The 12,121-nt window shown below is 49.0% G+C and overlaps 1 protein-coding gene and 1 non-coding gene across 2 annotated transcripts in view; both read right to left on the bottom strand.

Moving 5' to 3' along the window:
* DNAJC5 (DnaJ heat shock protein family (Hsp40) member C5) overlaps window positions 1-9,801 on the bottom strand; it is a 33,513-nt gene extending 23,712 nt beyond the window's left edge. Inside the window, exon 1 of the mRNA XM_076352353.1 lies at window positions 9,736-9,801. The gene's annotated coding sequence lies outside the window, so the exon portion shown is untranslated. The remainder of the gene's footprint in view (window positions 1-9,735) is intronic.
* A 298-nt stretch (window positions 9,802-10,099) lies between these two features.
* TRNAE-CUC (transfer RNA glutamic acid (anticodon CUC)) lies at window positions 10,100-10,171 on the bottom strand. Its single transcript has one exon. It is a non-coding gene; the product is annotated as a tRNA-Glu (tRNA).
* Window positions 10,172-12,121: the final 1,950 nt, after the last annotated feature.

The raw sequence follows: 12,121 nt of genomic DNA, 5'->3' as shown, positions 1-12,121 counted from the left end.
ACAAGACATCACCAGGAATAAGCGGTCCCCCGATTACAAACAGGGCACAGGCTGTAGGATAAACACCCTTTGAACTCCAACACTGTGCTATGGGGTGGGGGTGAGCACAAACCCAAGCAGACCAAGCCCCCCAAGCAGACCATCTCCAGGCCCCCAGGTAAACACCTGCCCAGAGCTCAGCTTGGTAACTGGCAGAGAAACCACGAATTGCTTTTTCCACAGCCAGTCTCATCTGAATTAAGGACGACACTCCCCCAGCGATCGCAAGACCTCTTGCATACCCCGCAATTCTGCAAATCAGAACTATCCCTGCAGAAACACAGAGCGAGAGAACAGACCTGGAAAAACTGCAAGTGAAATGGCAAGTCATAAATACAGATTTACCAAACTAATTGATACAAACACACACACACACATACACGTAGTTTGGGCATGCAAGACATTCTTCAGTCATCTTCATACCACAGATTCCTTCTCAGTGCAGGCGTTACAGAAAACGGTGTAAAAGGCACGAGGAGATGAGTTTCGTACCTGCCCCACTCAACTCCCCAGGACATGGCCATTCAGAAGCATAACAGAAGTTAAGACTTAAGATTTTCACAATAAAAGCTGAACTGACCAGCACAGCTTATATCACTCAAAGTTTTACTTGTTGTTTTGGCAGGAAGATACAACAAAATTAATTCCTTTTCTTTTGAAGGCTGGGTGATGCTGGAGGGACATGCCTTCATTGCAAATATTTTCGTTTCATCTTAGGTCAACAAAAGCAGAGCCTGTGTCCAGAGGTAAACACGCAGTAAGACACAGCGGAAAGCACCTTGGGATAGATGGCACATTTATTCCCTAGCGACCAAAACCAGTTTTCATAGCACTGAAGAAAGTCGCTAGGAATCCATTGCTAACGTAACTATATTCTTATAACACACCAAGAATATATTAACCAGTACGTTTGACTCTGTCTGGCTTGCGAGGTGCTCAGGACCTAGGACCTTGTACATTGTCTCCACCCAGCTCATTTAGCTAGAAATACCCAAACAAATCACAGGGTTGGATTAAAAGTGGGTTTAATTTAAACTGACATTTTCTTACAGGAGGTAAACTCTTTGGTACTTTCTGACTATACAGTGTGGTTTCACTAACAGAAAGATTTACTTTGTACTACTCCTACAGCAACCATACTGGTATTTATTTCCACTGTTCTCTCACTCCGCATACATTTAATCGGCAAACTGCGTGATGAATGTCTCCAGTTCCACCATTCAGTCTGGCAACAATATTTCATGGCTGCTTGGGGGGGGGGGGGGGGGGGGGGGGGGGGAAGCAAGCCCATAATTTAGAAATAATAAGGCAACCGAGAATGGTATTTGTCCTACTCATTTTCCCACCAACTCACTAGTGATTAACAAGAAAAGACACAGCTTGAATTTCAGACTGCAGACTGAGTTTGCACTTAAGGAAAAAACATGTTCTAGACTTTAATTCTAACAGAGTTTTCTAACATTATAATTGGGATAAGAAATAAAACATCTAAACGCACATAGATTTTATAAACTAAGTTTTCAGAGCGGAATCGCACTTCAGAGGACTTGGAACAAAAATGCCACTATTATACTGATGCATAATTTAATCACTGCCATTTCCAATGCACATGGCTTTTAGTTCCAGTGTAAAGTAGAGAGTTATCACATTTAGTCTTTCTTCCACCTAAAGTAAAAACCGAGAACAAAGCCAGAAAACCCTATTGTTTTTGTGACTGTGATGCTTTTATTCCTCCCTCTGATCTTAACTACCACCACAGGATGACAGATGTCTCTTCAGTCTGCCTATACACATGATGTGACGCTGCCAATGCGATGTTAAACCAGTGTTATTCTTACACATATTCCCCAAACCAAGAGCACATCTTCCTGAAGATCCTTAAGAGGAACAGAATTAGTTGCAAAATAGCGCCTTTCCTCACTTAGGGTTATTTTTAAATAATATTTTATACATCTACCCATTTAAACAGCCTCAAAACAGCAAGGAAGGAAGAGTGAAAGTCATCATAGAAAGATAATTTTTAACATGCAGAGGGACTAATTGGGCTTTATACGGAAGACGTCAACAGAACAAGCCACTGGAAGAAACGCGGTTTTAAGATAAGATGCAGGAAACTGGGGTAAGGAATTGCATGTTACAGGACAACTACAGAAGATGCTGGGTTTTCATCATCCAGGATATTTCATCCAACATATATTCCATGTCGGGACCATTAATAAAAAATAAAGTCATGTTGACTGTTGCCCCTGTTATCCAAACTGCTCAGTGAAATACCAAGGTATGCTTGGGAAATCATAGCTATGCACCTTCCAAACACCTTTTGATTAACTCTGGTCTTCCTAAGTTAATTGTGAATAGCAAATGTTGTAGCAAAGCAATTTTTAAAAGTGCAACAAGGATTAAGTGAGCGAGTGTGGAGATTGGGAACTTTGTAGGAAAAGAAAAAAAGTGGGAGATGGTTATTAAGGAAGATAAATATTTTCACTAATTGCCATCCAGGCAAAAATATTTCTGTTCAATATGCATTTATTTTGCTATGTGATAAAAATGGTCTGCTCAAAGCAAGAACGTTATTTCCCAACATTAACGTTAGGGCCTTCAAAGGAATGACTGACTGACTAGTCATTTGTCAAACCAACCCCCAATGATGATGAAAGAAACTTTCTGAAGAAAAGACATGGTTCATCGCCTATTTTTCTTTCACCACTCAGACCAGAGTAACTCCTTGAGACACACATCAGAATCGTACACACGCGGAGAAGCAGCATCCCTGTGCGACAGAGCTCGTTAGTTAGTTACCGGATGGAAAACATTCCTAAAGTTCACACAGAACAGCAACTCAGAATGAACCTGGAACTTAAATCAATTCACCTAACAGTAACTGAATCTGGTTTTTAAACTCAATTTAGAACGGCAAATATGTCTGGTTATAGCTTCCGAGAAACAGCTCACCTCAGATTTTAATGCAGGCACCGAACAATTTCGTGGTCCCTTCCCGCCTCCCTCAAGGAGTAGCTGGCGAGATGCCAAGGGGGTGCTGGGAAGAGCAGGAGGATCTAGGAGCGGCAAAAGCTAAACCACGCAGGCAAGAAGGAGAAGAAACAGACGCCTGCTCCCAGCGAGGTCCCACCAGCCACGCTGAACCATCTCGCCCTCCTCCAGAGCCCGCAGTACACAGCTGGGTTCCCTGCCCGAAACGTCGCGTAGATCAAGTCACTTGAGGCGTATGGGATCAGTCCAACTGTTTCGGATCAAAGCGGTTATCAGTCTGACCTGGAACTGTATCAGGATAACTCCAGTCCCTGATGGACCTGAACTAGAGCAGAACTTAAAAAAAAAAAAGTACTGCTTCAATCCCCTGTGCAGATACCAGATGATTTCACGAGGATCCCGTATGCCCTTTGTAAAAGCACATGAACACTCACTAATTTTATTCCCCTTCTACCCGCTGTTATCACAGCGTCACACGTCTCCCAAAGACACACTGCCATGCTCCAGCATCTGACCAAGATCTTAACACGTCCCGTTTTGTCCGCTGACCCCCCTTCTCGTCCTTCTAAATATCAGAAGCAGGACCGCCAACTGTCATGCTGGCTGCGTAACTACAGAGAAGTAAAGAAAAATTAAGACATTTCTTCACATACTTTTAAAAAACATTCCTTTAACTGCACACCATCAAGTAACAATAGATACAACCTGAAATTATAAATACCTCACTTGGTGCAACCTAGTCTTGATAGAATGAATTTCCTGAACTTGGCATCGTCTAGATTACTGCAGACACTATCACGAGTGACTGACCACAAAAACGTTTGGAGTTAGGCTTCCCAAGCTCCCCTCCTCTCTACAAGCAGCTTTAAACCTAATTATGTTTTTACAGTAAGTGTCCCTAAGTCCTCATGCCATGAAAAGCAGATTCGTAAGGAAGATTCCTTCATGACTGACCCAGTCTAGGCAAAGGCCCACATTACACACCATGCACTGGAACTGTGACCCAAAAATTACAAACTGTTTCTGAGCATAAATAAAATCGCTAAGATATTACCATCACAGTAACAGAAAATCCCGTTAAGACATAAAATATGTAATGACAGATGGAAGGGAAAAGAATATTTTCATTTGAAATACAGCCAAAAATTTAAAGGGGAAAAGCAAACAGAACACCAGTGCAAGTTTCTACTTTTTGTAACTGCATAATTGGCCACTGTAATGACATCAGTAAACTTTGGACTCTTCCTATCCGCACCGCAAAATACTATCAACATATAGGTCCTATATATTCACTTTTTCTACAGATTATCCTGTAAAAGCCACAAGCGTTCCAGAATCCCTACCACTGCCACCTAACACAACTTCAGCAAGACACGGATGAAACCAAGTAAGGATTGTGAAGTCCCGTGTGACAAAAGCGAAAGCAGGATGGTGTAAGTCAGTCTTCCCAGAGCAAGCAGTTAAAAATGGTTCTTGACAGATAGATAAATACGTGTGTTCTCGGAGGGAGGAGGAAGCCCAGAAGGCGGGTGGGGGGAAAGCGTGGGGCGCTGGTTGGATCTCTGGTTTGTGCTCTTCTATCAGCTTCTCCCCACTGGTATCAGATACCGCCCGTCGTTGCCATCAGATCTACAGAACTATTTACTTGCATCGTTCATCTGTCAGAAGCCATCAGGCCATCACAAAAATACCAGTTAATGAAAACATACTCATGATGGCTCATTTTGTGCTGCTGCGCTAAATTTTTAAAACAGAACTATATATCACGTAATGAAAAAAAAAAAAACACCTGGTTCTGTACCAGTGCTTTGATAAGAGGTAACCAAATGCCACTGGGTTTTTTGTTTGCTCAACCATTCACCCAACAAAGCTTAGATCACCGTACTGAAGTATATTAAAAAGAAAAAAAAATTTCATCAAAAAACTCTATTCTCGTCACAAAATCCTTGAGCAGATTATGAAAGAGGAGATAGCAGCTGCTAATTTAAATTTACTTGGGCCTAGAAGACTTGTTCTGTTTGCATGGGAGCTACCGCACCGCTGCGTGCCACACGCCTTCAGTTTTCTTCTACCGATGCGTGCGCGAGAGGATGAGAAACTTGCACCCGGAAGAAAAATGCACTGAAATTTCACAGTTGGCCCTACAACATGCTGGCACTGAAAGCGTTTCAGCGTTACTGAGGAAGGCAGAAAAGGACTTTAAAAAGGCACATTTTATTGCAATGCAGATACAAGGTAAGTGCCATTAGGAGAATTTGCCAGGACATAAGAAATTTGAATGTATGCTAAAGCAATCTTATTCACGTTCTCCCAAGAAAAACCTACACATCACCAATGCACTAAAAACCCTGCAACCTAACGCCAATAATTATTATTATTTAGCTATTCTATGCACACACACACAAAAAAAGTTACTGTTTTTGGTAGCTACTATCACTTCATTAAAAATATTTAAACAATCTTCTGAGGCACTTTCGTTCCAGAATGCAGTTTTTTTGTATCAGTTTACACTGCCTGAAATAGGAAACAAAGTGCCTCCGAAGCTAAAACACGGACTTTCTAACAACTGTGCTTCCTATGTTTTTATTGATTAAGAAAATACTTTAACCGAACTTCTAAGAGAATCTTAAGATATAGCACCAAACTCCTGTCTTTCAAGATTAAAAGCAGTCACTGGTTAACCAACCAGCATCAACACATAGTAGTTGACACAGTAACAAAACCATAAGGATAAAAAACATTAAAACAATGGTAAGAATTCACAAAGAGCTCTTGGGAGATTAGAAGCGCTGGCCATCTGCTGACAGCATATGCTGCACCAAGACCACTCCTCAACTGCCTTTTTGTCCCCCAAGTCTTTTCTTCTGCAAATGTCCAGTCAGTCACCAAATCATCCTGAATGTGTGGAAGAGCTTTGATGGCCAGGACAGGTAGCTAGAGAGTTAAATATGCAAAAAATATTTACATGGACACTTCTAAACCAATATTGCTTAATTCAAATTACTTCAATTACTGGAGCACAAGGAAAACAACTTTTTCGTGTTAAGAAAAAACCCAGTGCAACGCTTTGGTCCTCAGCGTTAGCCACGTTCCTCGTCCCTCCCTCTGTATTTTGCCATGACCCATCTGTCTCACGGCACAGGTGGCCACACAACCATCTCCTGAGGCCCCGGACTGTCCCACTGCAGCCCCCTGCGCCATCTGCTTACAAGTTGGGGGTCACCTCACGGAAGCCAAGCGACTCGCCAAGCTGCACACACCCGCTCCTTGAAAACGTCTTTTCCTCAGACTACTGGAGAGCGCCAGAAGAGCCACATCGTCCTAGGCAGAGGCAATCCCTCTCTAGCGCTGCTTCGTTTTCTACCCAGGCAGGTAAACCTGGAGGAGAAGAGAGGTGGTGAGCGGAGCTGCGGCAGAGCCCCCAGCTAGGACTGCAAGCGGCAAAGCCAAACAAAGAGGACTTGCACGGCGCGAGATCAAACCGTGAAGGAAATCAGTTAGTGTATTAAAATTACCTTAAATTAATCCCCCTGCTCGTGTGTTTGATGGGAGAGCAGTGAAAATGCTGGCAGATGCCATTTTGCGTGCTCTGGGGAGGATACTGGCGCTCAGTCCTATGTATAAGCTTTGCAGAAAAGTTCTGCCAACCCCTTCCCTTCCTAAACATACAGAAAAAATATTTTTATCTGGTTATTAACATTAATGATACTTAAAAAAAAGAAAACACTGGCAAACTGATCAAGAGAGGGAAATACGGCAATTATCACAGGCCAGTTGCAGTACTGTTGTTATAAGTTAAGTCATTTAACAGACAGGTAGGATTTGCAGAACACCTCCCATTCTTAAATTGTGCCCGCTTCCCCAGAGAGGATGTTCTCCGAAATTCGTAAAATCAACCAAATTCGTAAAATCAAAAAAAGAGTCACATCAGCAACTTTTTACATTTAACCTAAAACATGATTTCTTAAGTAATCCAGTTAGGCTTCCATTAGTATTCACTACCAAAATGCTGAAACACGGACAAAAATCCTTCTTGAAGCTCACAAAGAGAAGAAACACGATGATTAACGACATCGCTGCTGACAACTACCACCTCCCTAGCAGCATAACCTGCAAACTAGGCCAGAAGTCTCAAAATCAGCATTCACCCTGGTAGGTTCCCGAGTCACATTCTGGCACCGCTCAGTTTCTTCCCCCAAGTACGAAGATCCAAGGAACACCGCTGACATGATGGACGCCTTCACACGGCACGGCAAGCAAAGCTTGCCCGCATCACAGCTGTATTTCGACCCCTGCTCTCATCATCCGCTGCAAAACAAGTCTCTGGCAGGCTCCAACCATCTTGGGCAACTTCATAACCGAAGTCAGGTCGGTGACTGCGCCACCTCAGCCACAAACCACGTCAACTTACTGCAATCCAGCTGTAAAACAAGGCGCACTAGCCAGCAGCTGGGCAGGAGGCGGATTGCTTGGCATTTAGGAAAGACTGAGAGCGTGTTTATACCTCTTGGGAATAATCAACATGGATGTAAGGTCTACGCTACGAGACAAAACATGCTACAAAGACATTACTTTTTTCAGACGCTCACTGATAAGAGACGGTTAAACACAGCACAGAGCTACCCTGGGAACTTGGGAAATCTCTACTTCGGTTTCACCAGCACCGTGAACCTACAGCCTGCAATTTATCAATACAAGACATCAAAAATTTAGGAGGAAAGCGACCACGTTGCAGCATCTCCCCTTTCATTTAAATGCCGTGGACAATCACTAAGATGAAATAAAGGAGGGAGGGAAAGAAGCATTTATTTATGCTTACAAAAAGCTGTTTGACTGAAAAATCTCATCTCCAGACTCGGGGTTATCCACAAAGCAGATTCTGCACGGCCAGCATCATGATAAGTTTCTCCAGAGTCCTTTGAGCACCACGAGAAAACCACAGGAAGCTGCTCAATAAAAATAAACTTCTTTTCATCCTACACTCTATACATTAAAGTCAATTTCTCTTCGACTCCAGCTTTTGCTTCCCCTCTTTTCTCCCTCCCAGAGCACAGCGTACTTGAATTATCAGAGCTAATTCATTAATGTAAATGAATTTGGCGTCTATTTCTCAGGATCTCTTAGTCAGATTAGGACTCTATCATTTTCTACCAAAAGCAAACAAAAACGCAAACACTGATCCTAAGCAGCCTGAAACCAACAGACGCCTTAGAACTTGAAAACACCTCTGCTGAAACTGTGGTCAAAAGAATAAATTCCACTTAAAGGTGGCTGCTACTATTCAAAAATTTAAACGGGTACAATCCTGACGCATTTCAAAAGGAAATCCTCTCAGATCTGCGTACTTTCGATAGCTCGATTTACCCAACGAAACGGGCGACACACCACCGGTCAGCCGCTGGGTGAGTGCGGCCTGCAAGTTTTTGCTTCAATAGCAGCAAACTAATACGGCATTTAAACATGCATATAACACTTCCGTTTCCTTAAGACAAGCTGGCATGAGGACATCAGGCAGGCATCGCCTAGGAGAATGATATTATTTCATACCGGTGTAAGGCGATGTACCAAACTTATGCCATTTTTTTAAGCTTTACCGCAGGAGAGAGAGTATTAAGCGTACACAGCTTACAGCAACGTCTCACAGCACACGAAAATTAATACCCCAATAAAAACAAACTTAAAAAAGATAAAAACGTTTGGCTTTCCTTTCTGTGTCATACAGATGGCTTTCACCTTGCTGTCCGAGGGAGAAACGGCCTCGTCAGTGTAATATACTCCAGTAATAAAGTCAACGGCTTTCTGTCACTATGTGTACAACAGCAAGATATTGATAAAGCATAAAAGCAAGACCGAGGTGTGATCAGTGAACTCTCCATCTCCGTTTTGTCCAGTTGCATTCCCTATCACCAGAATTACCTGACCGGAATTCTTAAGAACCAGAAGACACTGCACAAATAAATAGAAATACGCTGCCTTCGCAAGTTTCTCGTTGTAAAGGCTGGGTTTACTTCCCGTTGCTAATACGTCACTCATTAAGCACATAATAACCTGAACAGTAACAAATTATTATTTTTTTTTTTTTAATTAAGCAGAACAATGTAAGGAAAGGGGAAGCAAAAATCATCCCGGATCCCTCCAGCGAAAAACCAGTCACGGTGAATCACGGCTCACGCACCACACAAATGACTTTCATTTAGAATTCACCTTTCCAGGCCTTTTGTTCGGGTTTTTTTCCTCAGTCTTTACAGCTCCCAGGCAGAGGACGCAGGCCCCTGCGCGGCCACGGAGGAATGCGCGAGTGGCTGGAAGGAGGGGAGCGGGGAATCCCGCAGCCCCCCGGGCAGGGGGTGCCCGGGGAGGGGGACACGGCGCCCTGCCGGGCAGGGGTGCTCTGCAGAGCCGCCCACAGCCCCCCCCCCCCCCCCCCCCGCCAGCCGATGCCCCCCCGGGCACGGGCAGGGCAGCGGGCAGATGCGGGCAGGGATATCCCACCCTCCCCCGGGGCACGCCGCCGCCGCCCCCCCCCCCCGCCGTCTCCCCCTCGCCCCAAAACGCCCCCTTCCCCCTCCCGGCCTCCTCCCGCCCCCCCAGGCCCCCCCGTTTCCCTCACGGCCCCCCCCCACACCCCGCCGGCAGCACCCGCTCCATCTTGGCCTCCACCCGCGGGCCGGGCCCGGCGAGGCCCGGCCCCGCCGCCGCGCTCACCTGCGCCCCGCGGGCGGGCGGGGGCCGGACAGCCGCGGGCGGGGGCGGCCCCACGGTGCGGGCGGCTCCTCCCGGCGTCGAGCGGCCCCCGGTCGCGGCGGCGCCACCTCAGCCGCTGCCGCCGCCGCCGCCAGACACCGAACGGGACCCGGCGACGCCGACGGCGGGCGGGGGAAGGGCCGGCGCACCGCGCCTGCGCGCCGCCGGCGCGCAGCGCCTCCGCCCCCGCGGGACGCGGGCACGCGCCCGCAGCGCGGCGTGCGTGTCCGTGGGTGTGCGGAGCGCGCGCCGGGGGCGGGGGGGGGGGTCCTTGGTAAGGCGGGGCGGGGAGCGAAAAGCGGGCAGAGCGCGGCAAAAATGAAGCTTCCCTGACCGGGAATCGAACCCGGGCCGCGGCGGTGAGAGCGCCGAATCCTAACCACTAGACCACCAGGGAGCGGTGACAGCCCTTCCCGCTCGCCGCAGTTCCCGCGTCGCCGCCGGGGCCGAGCAAGGGCTGGGGGCTGCGGCACCGGGGGGCAGCGGGGCTGGGGGCTGCGGTACGGGGGGCAGCGGGGCTGGGGGCTGCGGCAGCGGGGCTGGGGGCTGCGGTACGGGGGGCAGCGGGGCTGGGGGCTGCGGCGAGGCTGGGGGCTGCGGCACCGGGGGACAGCGGGGCTGGGGGCTGCGGCGGGGCTGGGGGCTGCGGCATCGGGGGCAGCGGGGCTGGGGGCTGCGGCGGGGCTGGGGGCTGCGGCACCGGGGGGCAGCGGGGCTGGGGGCTGCGGCGGGGCTGGGGGTCTGCAGCGGGGCTGGGGGCTGCAGCACGGGGGGCAGCGGGGCTGGGGACAGGACCAGCACATCACCTTTCGGCTGCAGACTTGGGGGTTTGCTGCTTTTGCAGGTGGCGGCCGGGGCGCTCAGCCCCCAGCGCTCATGCACACCGACCCTTGGTTTTAAATCAGGTTTGTGCAGCACCTTCGTCATCTGCGCTTTTTCTCGGGGTGCTGCGCCCAGCCTGCCGCCTGCACATCCCCACATGGGCTGCCAGCTCTTGTGCGCCCCAGGAGCGCGGTGCTGAGCCAGTTCCTTTTAATGAACAAACGAGCACTTACAATTAGAGGAAAACAGGTTTTTTTAAGCTCAAGAGTCTGAGTGTTTTCCCCAGTTGCCCAAGTTTCCGGGCACTCCTGGCCGCTCCCTGGGGAACACCGCTCTTTCCCACTGGCGGGCGAAAGCCCGACTTCCCTCCGTCCAGCGTGTCCCAGAGCGAGTGACCGCAGTGCCGGTGCGGGAACGCTGCCCGGGCACTGCAGCTCGCCCTGGCCATCCCTCCCGCTGCCCTGGCACGGCCCCGCTGGCGTGTGACCTCCCTGTGCGGCTCTAATGGCCTTTCCCGTCTGCTGCCTCTGACTCACGTTTTAAAGAAATTAACGATGATGAATCCCATTTGCCAATGGAGTCATCGCCGTTAATCGTGTGCCCACACCCTCTCCTCACTCCAGCCCGAGTCCCTGTTCCCAGCCCAGCTCCGGCACTGATACTCCAGAGAACACCCGGTACCTCCCCCCCTCCGAAACACTGGCTACGTGTGGGGCTCCCCAGAACTGACCTTGCACCCAAGAGTCTGCACCCAAAAAGAGATGCTGAACCCACCCCAGCGCCCACGCAGGGCCAGCCCAGGCTGCTCGCACCCACCGGGGCGCAGCGAGCGGGCCCAGGCTGGGAGCCCCGGGCCAGTGCTCGGCTCTGGACACTGCCCGCTCGGCCGCGGACGAGCGCAGGCTCCCAGTCGCTGGAGCAGTTGTGCAACCCCTCTCACGAGCATAAATGTCAAATTCCTTAAAAAACACTTGCCGTGGTTTCGGCTGAGGGTCGGGACATGGTGCCAGCAGGGAAAAGTGGCTCCTTCTAGCTTTTTGCAGTTAGTTACTTTTCGATTCTGCTGTTTATCTGCTTGTTCTCACTTTGTGGGATGGAGCGATCCGGCTTCCCGCCACCTTCGATGCTCCCGATGAAGCCTCTGCACCTTGCGCTCCTCTGCCCGAGCTGTCCCGTCTTCGGGCGTGGGTGCTCACCCTCTCCTTCGCAGTAATGCGGATCTCCTTTTGATGGCTCAGGTGTCCCAGTGCCCTGCGCTGGACTTTCTCAAACTCTCCAAGCCAGGCAATTACGGTGCACAAACCAAGAGCAAGGGCACAGGACGCTGCGCTGCCCGGCCACCCCATGTCACCCCATGCTTTGGGGTTTTGGAAACTCCCAGGGATGCAGGAGCGAGGGGTCAGTGCTTTGCTGGGATGAGGGCGCCCATCCTCTTCCTCACGGGCAGGAGACAAACATCACAAATCCACCGGGAAGTTTTCATTTCAAGCCGAGAGGGTGAGCCTGTCCCTGGCTGCTTGCTGGC

Source organism: Aptenodytes patagonicus, chromosome 14 (genome assembly GCF_965638725.1).
Source record: "Aptenodytes patagonicus chromosome 14, bAptPat1.pri.cur, whole genome shotgun sequence".
In the NCBI taxonomy this organism is placed as follows: Eukaryota; Metazoa; Chordata; class Aves; order Sphenisciformes; family Spheniscidae; genus Aptenodytes; species Aptenodytes patagonicus.
The sequence above is the reverse complement of the archived record's forward strand: the minus strand, read 5'-3'. Positions and strand labels throughout refer to the sequence as shown.